Source organism: Vicugna pacos, unplaced genomic scaffold, assembly GCF_048564905.1.
Source record: "Vicugna pacos unplaced genomic scaffold, VicPac4 scaffold_107, whole genome shotgun sequence".
NCBI classification, from domain to species: Eukaryota; Metazoa; Chordata; class Mammalia; order Artiodactyla; family Camelidae; genus Vicugna; species Vicugna pacos.
The window spans coordinates 1129143-1138455 of NW_027328787.1; the positions used below are offsets into that span (position 1 = coordinate 1129143).

The window sequence follows — 9313 nt, forward strand, 5'->3', positions numbered from 1 at the left end:
GAGTCATGTCTATTTTGTTGACTGATAAAGCCCGAGAGCCTTGGGAACGGTCTAGTTAGGAGATTCCCGTATGTAGTAGGAGCTTATACACATTTGCTGAATGAATGTAGATGCCCTGGTCCAATCCGATGGAGCACTTCTGTGACGTGCTCAAAGAATAACTCTCCTTTCCACCTGAGAGGGGGTGACAACTTCCCTGCTGATTAAAGGCAAGAACTTTTTGCTTTATGCTGTTAACCTTAGGCGGGGAGACTGGGGGATCTTCATATATATTTTTAAATTTGGTTCACTCTGCAGTTGGTCTTTGGTCTCTGTATAATTTTGAGAAACTCTTTATAAGTGATCATTCTTTGATCTGATTGAACAGGTTCCATGGGGAAGGACCAAGACTGTCCCATCAGCCATTCTATGTGTCTTGTCCTGGGACCCAGTGGATGCTCAGCATGTAAGTGAACCGACAGGAGTGAGTGAAGAGATGGGAGCATCTCATTATTGTGGCGGATCTCTGTCCAATGCCTTGAGATTTGGGGAAGGGTTTACGAGTGCAGAAGGGAGAGGTCAGGTCCTCTGTGCTTTTCCTGAGTGCCCTGGCCTTACCCATTCCCCCAGCCCCCTCTGGGCAGCCAAGCCAAGGAGCTGGGCCACCAGGGGTTGTGCTGATCAATAATCCACCTTCACCCCAATTCCGGGGGTAGGTACACATGGTTGTAGACACTGGAGTCAGGTCCTTGGAGGAATTCCTCACCGAACTATGTTTTGGACCTTTTATTTTTCTCTAGAACCTCCAGCTGAAGAAGATTGTTTTAGACACATGAAAGTTGAGGACACCTTCTGTCCCCTCACAACCCAGGTGGGGCTGGGAGTCTGCTGTTTCTATAGCCGGTGGGCTCGTGTTGATTTGGGCATCCCTGTGCCTGAATTCCTGCAGTACACTCGGTGGTAAGGATGGGGGTGCCTGGCAGGGAGGGAAGCGGGTTGGGAGACTGTACAGCTGGGCTGATGTTAACCTGGGGTGAGCGGGAGCTTGCTGATGCATGGCATCTCGGGGCAGGGAACTCTCCACACTCAAGAGGGGTTCCCACTCCCGCAGGGTCCCTTTGATCAGGGTGCTGGGCTGTCAGGGGACCACAGGGGTCCCAGTGAGGATTAGGGTGCCTTCAGGCAATGGGAAGTGTGGGGTCCAGTGGCAATTGAATTAACTGTGCACCCAAACCCAGCCCCCACCTCTTTCAGCCTGTTTCCTAATCTGCAAAACTGGAATGTTATTAAACATCTCGCGGGGTCATTGATGGGCTGGGACAGACTACACAGTCAGGAGCTGGAATTCTTCTGTCCCCTGATTGTTTGCCTTCTTTCTGACTATTTGCTCTCATAAGCTCAGTCTCTCTGTCTCTCGCTCTTTCACTTCTAAGTTTCTCTCATGCTCTGGTTTCATTTGATTTCCAACCACCACCCCTCCCCTCCGCCAAACTCCAGATGAGTGAACTTGATTTCTATGTGTCAGTTCCAAATTCCCAGGAAAGATGCTCTGTCACCCTCTGGATCTTCTGTCCAACCCATGAGTTGTGGCCAGATGAGCGAGTCCCTCTGGGACCAGCAGAGGGTCTCTGCCCAGCCCCCAGCCACCACTGTGGGAGCACATAGCTCTCCGTGGAGGAAGTACTGGCTGTGACCTTGTGTCACTAAGTGTGAATTTATGTCTTCTCTTGAACCACCTTCATCCTCCTAAACAAAGATGAAAATTAAACACTCCCGGGATTTGTGTCATGGAACACTCAGGGTGGGGGCTAATGGGGTTGGAATTTCTGCTGTATTTAAGGGGCTACAGTGAATCCCCAACGAGAGCCTGCAAAGGGAACAGCACCAGACCCACCCGGCACTTAGGGCGCTGAGTCTGCGTGACGTTGAGCCAGGCTTCTGACCACAGCTCAGGGGTCTGGTCTGACCAGTTAGCCTTTGAAACCAACCAGCTTTGGATTCCTCAATCCCACCCTGAGGTTTTACCTGAACCATCAGCTTCTGTATCTCTGAAGACAGATGCTGAGGACCCTTCACGTAAGCCGTTCGCACAGCCCTGTTCAGGCCTTTGTGCTGCACGGTCTGCCCGGCGAGCTGACCGAGGTTGGTATTTTACTGATGTTAGAAGTAGTCTGGTTTCCCGATGTACTGTTTCACTGAACAAGCAACAGAAGCCACTTCTCGCTGATAAAAGCAGAAAAGGGACATAATGAAAAGATACTGGGAGGGTGTGTGGAGTGGCCAGGACCAGAGCCAACCCAGGAGCTGTAGGAGGTGTTAGGGAGCCCCAGGCACCAGGCTGGGAGGGGTGCTACCGGGCCCCCTGCCACCCCAGAAGGGACCCCCCTCCACCCGACCCTCCACCTCACTCACTGCAGGTTCATGTCCCGGCAGGGCCAGGTCACACTGAAGCCACCAGCACACACCTCAGTTGGGGAGCTGGCCCCGTCTGAGCTGCGGGCGTGCCTGGTGTGGGGAGAGGCCCAGTTAGAGGAAGGCAGTTCTCCTACTGTTCCGAGTTAAGGTGCAAGTCAGTGCCCATCACTCAGGAGAGCCAGGCTGGACGGACCTCATTGTGGTGACTAGGCTGTCTGAGTTCACTTATTACTTTCTACGTTTGAAGGCCCTGGAGGGAGAAAAAGTGAAGGTTCTAGTACTTATTTTGTGTTTCCCACGTACCAGGTGTGGTAAGCAAGCCACTTCAGACAAGGCCCAGAGCAACCACGTAAATAGGCCATGGAGCAAGTCGTGCAGTCAGGCCTCTGTGGTCCCGAAACCCGTGTCCCCATCCGCTCCATAGTTACCAGTGGAAACTAGGGGGATTTATGGGACTGTGTGCTCCTGTGGGGGCTGGGATATGTGTGTTTAAGTCCACATCTTCAGAAACTCGGCTAGAACCACAGCCACTGATTGCACGGTGGCAGAGGAAGGGAGGATTCCAGCCTCTGGTCCAGCTCGTGTGGAGCTCAGAAGTTCTTCCTCCTGTCCTGAAAATAACACCAAATCTGAGGGAGCTGCAAACCCACTGCTCTTCTTAGATCCCAGAAGACTGAGGGGGAAAGCTGCTTCCAACCCAGAGAGGTTGCAAAGGGAACAGCGGGCAGTCTTGGAGAGTCACAGCTCCCAAGGCAGAACCTGCTTTTGTAAGAACCCCGGGGGCAGGCAGATTTAACAGGTCCCTGAGGCCAGCAGGAGGCTCAGTGTGGGGAAATCAGAGTGTGACAACTCCAGGGGGCCAGTCAGAGGGGCCCCATGCTCTTTTTCATGTATTTTACATCCAGGACCGTGTCCTGTTCTCAGAATGAAGGTCAGAGGATAACTCCTCATGCTTCCTGCCTGGAGAGGAGAAAATAACTGTATTGAAATACACCCAGAACATTCTGTTTCGTTGGGGGAAGTTGTTTTTTGTTTGTTTTTTTAATGAGAAATTATTTTACCAGAGCCTAACCAACCTGGGAGAAGGGAAATCCCTTCTGTGTCACCCAAATTGGGGTGGGGGGAAAGAGACACACTTGTGGAGGTCACAGCTCAGGGCACAGGCTCAATGAGAACTAATCACAGGACTGCAGATGCCCTGCTCTGTCCCGCTCCCCCAACACCTTACCTCCATGTCAGTAGGGCCCGTGTGTAATAACAGGAATAATACTAACAGAAGTAAATGTCTCAGGAGTGTCTAGGGAAAACCCAAAGACAGCGGGGAGATGAAAACAAGGACACACAGGCTGTTTTAGCCTCTCACACCAATAGCTGTAGCAAACTACACACAGCCCAGCCCCAGTAGATAAACAGACAACCTCACAGAAGAAATTATTTATTTTGGTTCTCTTACCCAGTGCATTCCATGGTGCATCCTCGCCTAGAATTGAGTGGAAGCAAGTCCATCTCAGAAGGGACATAACTGAAGAGGGATGGCTTCCCAGACTCTGAGGGGCAGAGAGAGCACCAGCCTGGGTTAGAGAAAGGTGAGGGGTGGGGTAGGGTGTGGGCTGCCTTCTTCCCCATATAAGGAACCTTCCTGAGGCCAGCACAGTAGGAGGGAGGGCCATGGGGTGGAAGCAGCCAGACTTCATCCTGAGAACTGTTGGGATGCCTCAAAGGGACCATTCAGGTGCCCAAACTGGGCCCTGATTGAGGGAGCCAGTCGGTCTGACTCAGAGCCCAGGACTGAGGTGGGCTCACAGCAGGCCGGTATTACTTGGCCGGATCCATTTCACTTCTCCGAAGCCCTGTGTAAAACATGAAGCGTGGACGGCCTGGTGAGCACAGCTCTGCCCTCAAGACCGGTTTCAACTCCTCTCTTCCCAGAGAACAGCATCTCTGAACCCGTCCTGGGTGACCTCACAGAGATCACTCTAGTGACCCAGGCTAGTGACCGGGAACATGTACCTTCCTGCAGGCAAACCCTGACGTCCACTGATGCATCATATACTGGCAAAGAGTGAGTCACTGTGCATTGGTCTAACAGCAGAGACTCTGCCAAAGGCCCAAGAGGTGGTGTGTGGGACATGCAGGGGTGCAGGAGTGTAAGCAGTGCAAAAGTGTAACTGGTGACAGGGGTGCAGGGGCTGTGGAGGGCGCAGGCATTTCAGGGGATGTGGGGGTGGAGGGATGCAGAATTGCAGAGAGTAGCAGGGGTGCAGAGGTGCAGGGAGTGTAGGGATGCAGGGAGGTGCTCAGGGACCTGGCCAGGATAAGAAGGCAAGTGCACATCCTTGCAGTCAGCCTGACCCCGGTAGGCTATTGCAATGCTTTTGGGCTGCGGCGGCGGCGGTGGCGGTTGGGAGGCTGCCCGGGCAAGCCGATCGATTTCTTCTCTTCCCTGCAGCCTGGCCTGGGGTGGGGCTTGGCCGCCGGAGATTCGCCAGATGTTGCACTCCAGGTAAGCTTGCTCCTGGTAGGTGGGGCGGTTAGGTCAGAAGGCAGTGGCAGCGGCAGAGGGGCGGAGCGGGCCTACCCCTGGTGAACGGGTGGAATAGCTGCCTTGTCCCGGCTGCTGGGCCTGGGAGCGGCCTCTTCTTCCCCAGGTCGCCGGACACTCCTGTCCCACTCAGCTTGCTGAGTGCGGAGTGGGGGCGGGGCCGTTAAGGTGCGGGACCCACGGGGGGAGGGAGGCTGCCGCGGGGGAGCCGATCAATTCGCTCCGCTCTCCCCAGAGGCGGAGCCAGGGGCGGCTTCTGCTGCCCTAGAGGCGGGACGCGGGTCTCCAGATGAACTTGCTCCTGGGAGGCGGCGGCGGAGGCGGCAGGGGCAGGGGATGTGTTCCAGGGAGTTGCTCCATTTCTTCTCTCCCCCACGGCCTGGCTTGGGGGCGACGTCTGCCGCCGGAGATTTGCCTCAGGTCCGACTCCAGGTGAGCTTGCTCCTGGGAGATGGGTGCGGTGCGGTCAGGGGGCTGGTAAGGTGGTGGCTGCAGGCATAGGGAGGCTGCCCCGGAGGAGACTGTGGATTAGCTCCATGTCTGCACCGCGTGGCCTGAAGGCGGCCTCTGCTGCTCCAGGTCCCGGGACACCCCTGTCCCACTTTGCCTGCTGGGGGCGGGAGGCAGGGTAGTCAGGGTGCAGGGGTGGCGGTGGTCGGGGGCCTGCAGCGGGGGAGCGGACCATTTGCTCCCATCTTCCCCGCGTCTTGTCCTGGGGGCGGTCGCTGTTGCCCTGTGTTATGAGACGCGTGTATCCTAGTCGGCCTGACCCCGGGAGTTGGACTTGGTACTTTGGGGGTGGTGGCAGCAGCGGCAGGCTTTCCCATGGAACTTGTCCATTTGCTCCCACTTCCCCCCATGGTTTGCCCTGGGGGCGGTCCCTGTTGTCCCAAGTTCGTCGGACGTCCATCTCCAGGTCAGCCTGCTCCCTAGAGGAGGCCACTGTGAGGTCATGGGCTGCTGCGGGGGTAGGGGCTGCCTTGGGGAGCTGGTGGATTGGCTCCCGTCTCCCCGATGGCCTGGTGTGGGAGTGGCCTCTCCTGCCCCAGGTCACCAGACGCACCTGTCCCACTCAGCCTGCTGGGGGAGGGGCGCCCTGGGCGGTGCCTTTAAGGTGCGGGGGTGGCGATGGCGGGGGTAGAAGACCTGCAGCGCGGAGCCTGTCAATTTGCTCTCCTCTTCCCCGTGACCAATCCTGGGGGCGTCCTCTGCTGCCCAAGAAGCCGGATGCCTGTCTCCAGGTCAGCTTGCTCCTGGGAGACGGGCCCGATGTGGTCGAGGGGCAGAGGCAGTTGCGACGGCCGGCTGCCCCGCCTAATGGGGCCACTTCTTCTCCTCTCCCCTGACCTGGCCTGGGGACGTCCTCTCTGGCGCAAGATTCGCCTGACACCCCACACCTGGTCTGACTGCTCCTGGAAGGTGGGCGCGGTGAGATCAGGAGGTGGAGAGGACAGGGGCTGCCCCTGGAGAGCTGGAGGATAAGCTCCAATCTCTCTGCAGGCCTGACGTGGGGGCGGCCTCTGCTGCCCCTCGTTCCCAGGTCACACTTCTTCGGGTCATATTTCCCCGGGGTTGCGGTAGGGTGCGGGGGCGTCGGGGTGTTGGCGGGGGTATGGAGCCTGCCGCTCGGGAGCTGGGGGTTTAGCTCCCATCTTTTCCGCAGATTGGCCTGAGGGCAGCCTCTGTTGCTCCAGGTCGCAAAGCAATTTCTCTGACAGCTTAGCCACCGGAGGTGGGCAGGATGGGCTGAGAGGGCTGAGGCAGCCGCCAAGGCAGCGACGGAGGGGGCTGTCCCTGGCCAGCTGGTCAATTTGTTCCCATCTCAACCTTTGCTGCCGCAGTTTCGCAGAACGCCCTTCTCCAGTTTATTCTTCTCCAGGGAGGTGGGCGCAGTGCATGCAGCCCGAGGTCTGGGCTCTCCCTTGGGAGGGGCAGAACTCTCTTGTTCTCCTTTGTCTTTATTCTTCAGCGAAGTGGTTACTGGACGCAATTCTTAATTCTGAGAAAGTGTAGCCTGTGTTATGGAAGAGCTGCTGGACAGTGAGGTTTCTGGGTGGATTTTCACATCAGCTGATGCCCCAGGCAGGCAGGAAAGCTATTACTCAGAGCTTCTTAGTCTGGGGTTGGGGATGGCCCCGCCATCCTCACCATGCTTTTTAAAAATGTGTTACTCCCCTCTTTTTCCTAGGTGACATTTTAGGTTATTGGGTCTCAGATTGCTGACACACTCATCCCTGTTCTCAGACATCTTGTAAACTTGGGTGAAGTGATAAGTAGGGGAAGATAATTTACTGAAAGGTAAGAATACTTAAATTCGCATTAAAGCTACATTCTGTCAATCTTTCTAAAATGATTTTCCTCTGATTCTAAATCCACGACCTAGTGAATGTTGTACTCCTGTGTAAATTATTGATCTTCACATCACATTTGTTGAGTGGTCAACGAGATTTATTAATTAGATTATTCCTGAAAGGAAAAGTTCAGGCTTTTCAGAATTCCTTGTCTGATGTCACCCAGGCAGTCACAGTAGAAGACAGAGCTGATATAAAAATCCCTCAGCTGCCTGAACTGCAAAGCTTCTGGGATTACTGATCCCTGAAATGCAGGTGACTCTTGATGATAATCTGGGGGATGGTTTAAATGATCAGATTCTTCCAGTCCTATAAATGGGTTCCGTGGCCCCAGCCCCGGGAGAACTGGACATAAGGGCCATATCGTGTGTGGTGGGATGGGAAGGCAAGGTGTAAGAGCTGGAATCACTGAGATTCCACACTCGCTAAACACAGTCTCCAGAGCCTAATTGTTGTCAGGTTCTGTTCTGGATTTGAGAGTGTGTTCATACATGATTCTTGCCCTTCTGGAGTCACTGCCTGGGTGGAAGTAACCTTTACATAGATCTGTGGAGGATGACATTTAAGTAGATGGGCTGTTATGGTTCTCAATGTGCCCAGGCTTGCTCTTCCAGGCACTCGTGGGACTAACGCGAGTCATGTTATTCACTCATTCACTGATTTATTACCCTTGAATTGATCACTCGTCCCACAGTAAGTGAAACAAGGTAACAGGAAGCTGAGTTTTGTCCCCTCTCCTATCACTGATTGTTTTTCAGTCGGGCGCCCTGCGTATGCATTGTGAAACGGTGGTATTTCGTGCCCAATGGGGCAGCACTGTCAGTTCTGAGAATCAGGGGAGACACATGGGTAGGACAGCACCCTGACACACATGGCACCCCCCATCCCGTGAGACAGAATTGTCGATGCTCAGGTGACCCGATGTAGACTGCGGTGCTAAACCTGAGCATGTTTAGTTATCCTGGTGGCTATGAAAATACAGACTACCAGTCGCTAACTCTGGAGACTCTGAGGGTGTGCACCCCAGGATTCTGCATTTTAAGAAGCACTTTAACGAATCCTGATGAAGAGATCTGAGTGTCCCACGGAGAAACACTGGTGTGCGAGGCACCAATATTGAGGATTCTCAGGGAACGATGTCTTTTTAGGATGGTCCATGGGCCCTCACTTTAGATTTTGCCTTGGGTTTAATTGTATGTGTTCAGAAGTGATGTCTTTCAATTCCAGTGTATGTCAGCATGCTCTGTGCAGGGATTTACTCTCAGTAGATGGCAAAAACTATGATTCTTCAGGTCACCGAGCTACACTGTGAACAATATTTTATTTTGGTTTTCTTTGTAGCAATGCAGAGTCTCCCGAGAAGAGATTTAGACTCAACAGCTTTGTGTCAGACTTTGGAAGACCGCTGCTGCCCAAGGTGTTCTCTGGCAGTGCAATGATGAATCTAGGTCCCTCTTTCACTGCTACATCAATGAAGTGGACCACTTGGACAAGGCCAAAGCTGGTATCCCTACCATAGCCCTTTACAGTGTTATTCGGCTCCAGGAAGCCATCAGATGCAGCAGGTGGCCAGAGGAGGAGCCGAACAGACTCATGAAATGTGACATCCCCAACTTTATCAACACGGACCAGAACTCTGCCTTTGTGGAAGATGATTTCCTGATTTTGTAACTACCGATTGTTCTAGAAAATAAGCCAGTTGCCCAGAACTCACACAAAGACTTGAATTGAGAAACGTGCTTTCTCAGGTATCTTTCTGAAGATGTGAAGTCTGTCTTTGTATGGAAGGAAGTCCCCTTTCACAAAACTGAATGTGTTTGTGTCTGAGAGAGGGAAATGGAGACAGAAAGACGAAGAAGCAGAAGAGAGCCCCCTCAGAAGAGATCTAGTTAAGGTGAGTTTTTGTGCCTTTAAAAAACATTTGGGGTTTTAGGGGGAACAAAGTATTTACACTGTCTTATTCTCCTCATTGGAAACCTTGGCCCCGTCGTCAGAGTCAGCGGCCTTGAACGGGGGTTGCACGCTG

At 53.8% G+C, this 9313-nt stretch overlaps 1 long non-coding RNA gene across 1 annotated transcript; it reads left to right on the top strand.

The window, feature by feature from the left end:
* Nucleotides 1-389: 389 nt before the first annotated feature.
* On the top strand, nt 390-8903 carry LOC140694886 (uncharacterized). The gene is made up of 8 exons (XR_012070554.1): nt 390-445; nt 780-939; nt 2034-2121; nt 3852-3980; nt 4324-4456; nt 4844-4897; nt 5172-5368; nt 8629-8903. It is a non-coding gene; the product is annotated as an uncharacterized lncRNA (long non-coding RNA).
* Nucleotides 8904-9313: the final 410 nt, after the last annotated feature.